This window comes from Typha angustifolia, chromosome 12 (assembly GCF_048772165.1).
Source record: "Typha angustifolia cultivar Huaian chromosome 12, ASM4877216v1, whole genome shotgun sequence".
Taxonomy (NCBI): domain Eukaryota; kingdom Viridiplantae; phylum Streptophyta; class Magnoliopsida; order Poales; family Typhaceae; genus Typha; species Typha angustifolia.
In genome coordinates this window covers 5,549,440-5,557,231 of record NC_133250.1, presented here as the reverse complement: position 1 = coordinate 5,557,231, position 7,792 = coordinate 5,549,440, and the positions used below count along the sequence as shown (strand labels likewise).

The following is a 7,792-nucleotide window of genomic DNA, read 5'->3' as shown; positions in this document are numbered from 1 at the left end:
GGTAAATTTCTTATTTTCTACGTACACTCGTCAAAAAGGACCAATAACATCAATGCTTTATCTTAAGGATAAAATAATAAAGTTTAGTATTTTTCTATTTGATCTATGAGGGGCAGCCGGGCAGATGAATGTTAGGGGGTTAGGGGTTCGCTGGTAAACTGTTCCACTTAAAGGTAAAGAAAGACTTTTGGGATACTGGACAAAAAATAGTTACACTCCTACTTTTTGAGGTGGGAAAAGATTGCATGGTGGGAAAAGATTGCATGCAGATGACTTTTTGCAATCAAGCACTATTTCTCGTTTTCTTTCTAGTAATTTAATGAAAGAACAAACGATGTGAAATAATATTGAATCATTCATATCAAAATTAAACAAGAAACAAGCAACTTTTGAAGTTTTTTTTTCTTAATTCTTTCCAATTATGAGAAAGGAAAAGAATGTAATCTTGGAGAGTTGGATCCCTTCAACAGTTTGACCGTTTCATGAATGTTGACGAACCGATTGACCACATCAGACAAAGTGAACGATTCTTCAAATCAATTATTAATGCAGACCCTCTGAGTTCCAACCAACTCCGTGGAGCTGCATGCTCATGTTTACTCCTTACATCAAGCTCCATCCAAGCCCAAACAAAAACATGACACATTATTTTCTAAAATTCAAATCCATCCTACAAAGAGATCAAGAAAGCCAATCGTCATGTGGGATCCGCTTGAGAGGACAAAGATTTTTATAAGGCTGTTTGGTGTTTTATTACGTTTATGCATCCTCCAAGTTACCTGCATGGACGAGTTCAACGTAATCAATACCAGGTTGGCCATTTCTTCTAATCTTCTCTACTTCTTTCATTTTTCCTTTGCTTTTGTTATATATCATATAATTTATGAGCACTCCGGTGCTCCTTAACTTGATTACATCATATATAATATTAAATGTGGATGCCATTTTCCACAATATTTTGCTCTATACAATTACTTACCTACTTTAATTAATAATATTTCCTAATTCTCTCTCTATCCCTCTCTATATCTTTCTATATCTCTCAAGCCTCAACCACAAAGACACCATGGCTTCTGAGCATAACAGAGGGAGGCCTTCTGTGCGACGAGAGATCCAAGGTTCAAGACCAACCCCACTCAGGTTAAGCAAGGACTCCCACAAGATCAAGAAGCCTCCTCTGGCCCCGCTTCCTCTCGATCAAGCCGCACCGCCCCTGCAAAACCGGCAGCCGATCATAATCTACGAGGTCTCCCCTAGGGTCATCCACACAAACCCTAACGACTTCATGTCCTTGGTGCAACGGTTAACCGGGGCGTCCTCCTCTTCTTCTGGTGCTCCTCCTGATATTTCTCATGCCCCTACTCCTTGGATAAATAACAGAGGGGGAGCGGTATCGCCTGCCGCTCGGCTAGCGGTGATCGAGCAAAGAAATAGCTCATCGAGAGTCGATATGCCTAGGAAGACCGATGCGGATGCGTTCGATCAATTAGGTCTTTTCCCAAGCATCTTATCTCCCCTCCCTTCTACCCTTCCGCCGATATCTCCGAATTTCTTCTCACCGTTGACGAGCGTGAATCCTCTCAGCTTCTTGCAAGAGCTTAGCCCAGCTTTCACGGCAAGCATGAATTTTGCACAGAACACCTTGGCTAGTCCTAGTTTTTTGTTATCCACCTCTATGATACCTTCACCTACTGCATATTGGGAGCTCTTCCATCAATATCAAGATCTTTGACTTGCTCAAAGAAGGACGCACATGGAGAGAGACGGCGGGGTAAAGAAGAAGTTGCTTTTGTAAATTGTGCTAAAAAGGTGGAGTACAGGAGAAGCTGGAGAAAAGAACGGAATGGATAATTACAAAGAGGGAGATTCATGCACGGAGACAAAAAATTGAGGGGATTCTATAAATTGCATTACTTCTTGCGGGCCACTTGATAGAAAAGTCCAAGCCTTGTGTCATCACTGTGAGCTAAGGTCGTTATCCATCTGATAGAGATCCAAACATGATATGCGATTCTGAAAGAAAGCATGTAATTTTTTTCTTTTCTTCTAGCTTGTAGTGGATTCTTTTAGTTCTTGTGTCCTTGCGCCACTTATATGGTGAACAAAGAACAAATAATTCTTCTTCTTCTTTTTTATATGTTGTTTGTAGTTGTAATTTATTCTTTTTCTTAGGAAGTAAGTACGTATCCCCTTGTTTGTAAATAGTGCCAGCTTCATCAGATGGCTGCTATATATAGTTCATCATCATGTAACAACTTATTGAGATGCATATTACTCTAAGCGGTATCTTATAGAATATGAAAAATAAATATTCACTGTTGCACTTATCGTCGTCTATTAGACAACAGAGTTCACAAAGGAAGAGAAGCAAGTATGTTTGTCTAATCATTTACAACAAAAAGATCTCAATGGTAAATTAAAATAGTAATGTTCACGTGTTAGGCCTGTAATGTTCTTGATTGGGTCGATCACTGTAAGATTTAAGCTTTTAGAAAGCATGGTAATCTTAAACTGTTCTTCACCTATTAAATAAAAGGGAAATTGATTAAAGTTACCCTATATTTTTGTGCTTTATCATCGTTAACCCCCTACCATGTAGGTATATATCATTTGATATCTGCATTTTAGTTTTAATACCTCAGAAACGCACTGATGGTAGTTCTTTTAACTGCCTATTCAATATAGACAAATTAAATTAGATATATAAGCAAATTGACATTAAGCTCTTGCGTAAATAATTTAAGACTAAGGTAGAAATAGAGAGGGCCGGGAACTGTCTTTAAGGTCGTGGTAGTTTTGGTGTTTTAACCATGAGCACTTCTTTCGTACTGTCAAATTAATTATTTATTAATCGGTTTGATAAAAGATCTAATGGTTAAGATTTTAAAGAATATAATAAAAATATAAAAAATATAAAAGATACTACCGGTTCAAAAGGTAATTATTGTTTGTTAAATATATTACCTTCTACATTATTTTTTAATAATTATATTATTTTAATAATTTATCAAGTAAATGACATATATATCCTTAACGGAGAGTAATGTACATATATCATAATAAGGTTATTGAAGTCTTTTTATAATTAACTTATAAAATTTTAATTAAATTTTATCTCTTTGATTATTTTTTATTATTTACATATATTTCTCATTAGTTTAAGATTGATTTAAATTAAATTTACTAATAAATAGAGATAGAGAATCATATTTAAAATAAAGTCTATCTCCAAAGAATCAAATTTAGATTGTTTAGTATTAAATGATATTTCCTGTAATTAAGGCATGACTATATCTATCATAATCATATCTAAGAGAGAAATATTAACGGAAGAAAAGAACATGTAATTATGAAGTTAGGCTTACATAATTAAATCTTCTTAACTAATATGCCCAATTTTTTTTGGAACCGGTTATTAAAACTAGCTATTATAACAGTTATTAAGATTATAAATTTTAGAGGTGTATTGAAGTATTTGCCTTTAATTTTTTTCTTTTAAAAGTGATAAATATTCTTTATTTTGTCAATTATTGTCAAGTTAAATTTAACTTATAGTGTTTTTAAGGTATTAAAAGAATATAGAAGTCATGATAAATAATCATAAATGATAGATATTAAAAGCAAAGCATAGAATGTTCTTTTATGAACTTCCAAAAATCAAACATAACGTAGTTAAGTAAGCCAAGTTTCAGGGTTTTTACACAAAAGCGAAAACAACGGCATCCAAAACCATTCTGGCTGATTCAGCATACAACAAACCCCTGCAATATTCTTTAGTTCCCTTGTCTCATACGCCTTTTGGAATGCTTTAGATAGGCCACTAAGGGCTAAAGAACGCAGAAGAAAGAGAATTGGAAAGAAGGATAGGGAGAGATACTTGTCCATAAATTGATTCAGAACGTGGGAGAGAAAGTTGACGGCTTGGTTATTTAAAATATCAAATAACTCTGGAGTAGTTGCCTTTGCATGGAAAACTTTACGGATCTTAAAAGAACGAGAAGTTGTCGATGACCAAACCCCACCCATAGCATTTAACAGCTGATGGTACTTTTGTATTCAATAGTTCTGAAGGGAATTTGGCTTCTGAACATTGTTTCTTTTATTTTTGGTTAAAAGGTGAAATTGAACTTATATTGATATTAAGACGAGAGTTATGGTGGGATCCTTGGCCCGTGAAATTCATAGCTCATGCTTTGTGGTACTAGCAAAATTAATGGTTCTCCTAACAAGGTTGTTAACTTGAGTTCTTTAGATAGAGAGGAATATCAAATAACGTCCAAGGCATACTAACAACACCAGAAGCCTAGCAATTAGCAAGGAATCTAGAGATTCCACCCCTAATGGCCAAGGCAGTAGTGGTTAACCCAAGAAATTTTCCCACAGAATAAAACCATCATATTTTGTTTTTATAATAAGCACCCAAAATACATCATGATCATTTAAAGGCTTAAACACGTTTGTGTCCACCATTGCAAATTTTGCTATAAATTAGATATCTGGTCATGCAGGGAATCCAGAAGCCATGTGAATGCCATCTAATGGTTAGGATAGCCTAGGAGCGGATTTGATCAGTGTAATCCTACTAGCTGGTTTTCATAACATGCACCCAAAAAAGAAAAAAAAAGTTCGTGATCATTTAAAGGTTTAGATATATTTTTGTCCATCATTGGAAATATTGCTATAACTTAGATATCTGGTCAAGTAGGGAATCCAGCACCCAAGTCGATGCCATCCATTGGTTAGGATAGCCGTAAATTTGCGTTCAACCAAAAATTATTTGGTGGTTTAGTAGCCTGGTGTGCAGTACACTTGAAGGAACAGCTTGATAATGTGATGGTTTGGAGTAGGTCTTAGCAACATTTAGTTCGGCGAAGCACATATCTTAAAGCTTATACTAGATAGCTTAGTATACTGGCTTAAGTTTGGTGGGGGTCTAACTGCCTTGTATCTAGTCCAGCCTATATCTAGCCTTTGGGCTCTTGAATAATAATAATAATAGAAAAAAGAGTTTGTGCTTAATCGTAAAGGTGTGTTTGGTCATAGACAAGAGGGGATCTATAATGGTTAGCTAGAAAATGATTAGGAAGGAAATAAAGGTTCCAATAGCCGAAAGAACTAATTTCAGGATTGGGTGAGTCCACATGGCCCTTCAGGCGTTTGAAGGCAAATTCCCGAGAGCAGCAGAATAAATTGGCATTCGAATGCCATTGAGAGCGAGCGTTCAAACGCATTTTCTCTAGAATTAGAAAATAAATTGGCATTCGAACACCCTCAAGGCCGTTTGAACGCCCGACGATAAGGAATCTAGTCTAGGTGTTTTATTTTATTATTTTTGTTTATGTCAGACAACAAGATTGGAGCATGTTCTATCCTATTGCCAAGTCTAGTCGAGTTAAGGAGCCACCTATAAATAGATGTGGTGTGCACCTAAATAATTATCTTAGATTATTGAAGCTAATTTGCATGATCATTTCCTTCCTCTTTGTTCAACTACCTCTAAGCTTTGGAACCCTAGCCATAATTTAGGATCTTCTGATACGATCTCTCCTTAGGCTAAGGTTCTATCTCTTCCAATTCTCTGATCTGGATTAGATCTGACACGAAAATTTATAATAAGATCCCAAAAGATGCTGCCTTTGGATTGATGTGAAAGTTAGATTTGTTGTAGCCCCAGAAAAGAGCTTTCCAACAAATCAAGTTTCAGGTGAATCGGATGTGGGGTTCTCGAGATATCGTCAGATTAGTAGACAAACGTCAGGGTGGTCTGTTTAGGATCCGTGGATAGAGGTACGAGATCTTAGATGGTGGTGCTTAGAGGTGGACCGGCGTTAATGGAGTGGTGCCGGTGAAAAGTGGTGATGGTAAGGTTATGGTTGACGGAAGGGTTAGGGCAAGTTTTGGATAGATTGGAAGAAGGGGGAAGAGAGGGCCACCCCTAAGGAACTAGGGTGATTGGCCGTTTGAGGGAGGTTAGAAGCGGCGTCGTCGAGGATTGAGAGAACGGGAGCGAAGAAGACGAAGAAGGCAAGGCAAAACTCAATTCTTCAATAATAATTTTTGGTTGCCATCCACATCCCTTTTAGAGGCTAACCAAACAACTCAAAATTAACCCCAAACAATATAATTTCGCCGACCGCGTTTGAACGCAATGAGTTCGCTCTTCTCTGGATTTGCGAATGCGATACAGGAGTTCGAACGCGCCAGTTTCCCACTTCTCTGGATTTGCGAATGTGATGCAGGCGTTCACAGTGCGTTCGAATGGGGCGTTCGAATGCACATTGCACACTCTCACAACCACGTTCACAACCGCGTTCGAACTCACTCCACCCGTGTTCGAATGCGACTTACAGAAAACTTATTTTCTTGGAAATTAAACATTAAAGCAAGAAACAAAGATACTCCTAAAGTGTATCCATGCTCGAGACAACATCGGTGAAGTCCGAATCATATCAATCCACCACGCTTCTGCAACCCTGTCCTCAAGGTTTGAAATTTGGGAAGTGATCCAGGATATTTGACTCTAGCTCCCATGTAGACTCGTTAGTAGGTTTGCCCAGCCACTCAATCAGCACTTCAGTCTCCAATCTGGATCCATGGCATATTTTCATACGACATAAGACTCGAACCGGTTCAGTGGGGCCATCTTCCTCCATTGGTTCGAGGAAGGCCGAACCCACCACATAGTTAGGCCCGATCTAGGCCTTCAATGCCGATACATGGAAAACCGGATGTATCCTTGTTCCTTCAGGTAGGTCCAACCGGTAAGCTACTGAATCGATTCATTGTAGCACTCTATACGGACCATAGTACTTGTAACCCAACTTTTGGTTCAAAATTGGCCTCAATGTGGATTGCCGGTACGGTTGAGCTTGAACGAACACCAATTGATCCACCTCAAACTCTCGTTCACGCCGGCCTTTGTCATGAGTCTGTTTTATGCAATTTTGGGCTGTTGCTAGGTGCATCTTGAGCCGTCTTAAGGTTTCATCTCGATTTTGGGCAGATTTGACATTCACGCACATACTTCTTCCTGTCCGTCTTCATCACTGTCCATGTACAGTTTTGGGCCAGCCGCTTGTAGGTACGTAATACCCCTTCATGACCTGCTATAGGAGTATCATGGAAGTGCGCTATTAATAGTCTCTGTAGCTCTTCGTTCTGGGGTACCTTGATTCGCCCGCGCTCTAGTACTAACCTACTGCGCTCCTCGTGCTCGGGGTGGCTTGATGGGTTCTCTTTCAGCTCCTCCATGAGTTAGACCAGATCACTATCTTCTATACTGGCTCTCCGCAGATCTGAGAAGAAGGGAAAAGTGGGTGCCGAGAAAGAAGCGAGCTCCCTTGCGTCCCCTTCATTTGGAAGTTCAAGCAGCAGTTGACTTCTATCCAACAGCACTCTCTGGTTATTCCTTCAAAATGTCAATGTGAGGCTTGTAAAATCAAATGTCACGGGCCCCAAGTTTCAAAGCCATTGAGTCCCCAAAACAATGTTGACATCTCGCAAGGTTAACGGATAAAGATCTAATGTGAAAGTTTGGCCTTGCACTTTCAATTCCACACCTCCACAAATAAAATCTGCTCGCAATGTGGTGCTATCTCCAATTGTCACATCGAACCCTTTCATGGGTTCAGACTCGAGCCTAATCTTCCTAAGGGGCCTCTTGTCAATGAAATTGTGGGTGGACCCGATGTCAATTAAGATTCTCATTGTGGTTTCTTGACTACACCGTTCACCCACAAAGTCTATGGCACAGCTGTCTCCGAATAGGCATGGAGGGAGATTTCGGCTATCA

At 38.8% G+C, this 7,792-nt stretch overlaps 1 long non-coding RNA gene across 1 annotated transcript; it reads left to right on the top strand.

The window, feature by feature from the left end:
* The first annotated feature begins 682 nt into the window (after positions 1–682).
* LOC140772232 (uncharacterized) lies at positions 683–2,269 on the top strand. The gene is made up of 2 exons (XR_012106270.1): positions 683–812; positions 1,048–2,269. It is a non-coding gene; the product is annotated as an uncharacterized lncRNA (long non-coding RNA).
* Positions 2,270–7,792: the final 5,523 nt, after the last annotated feature.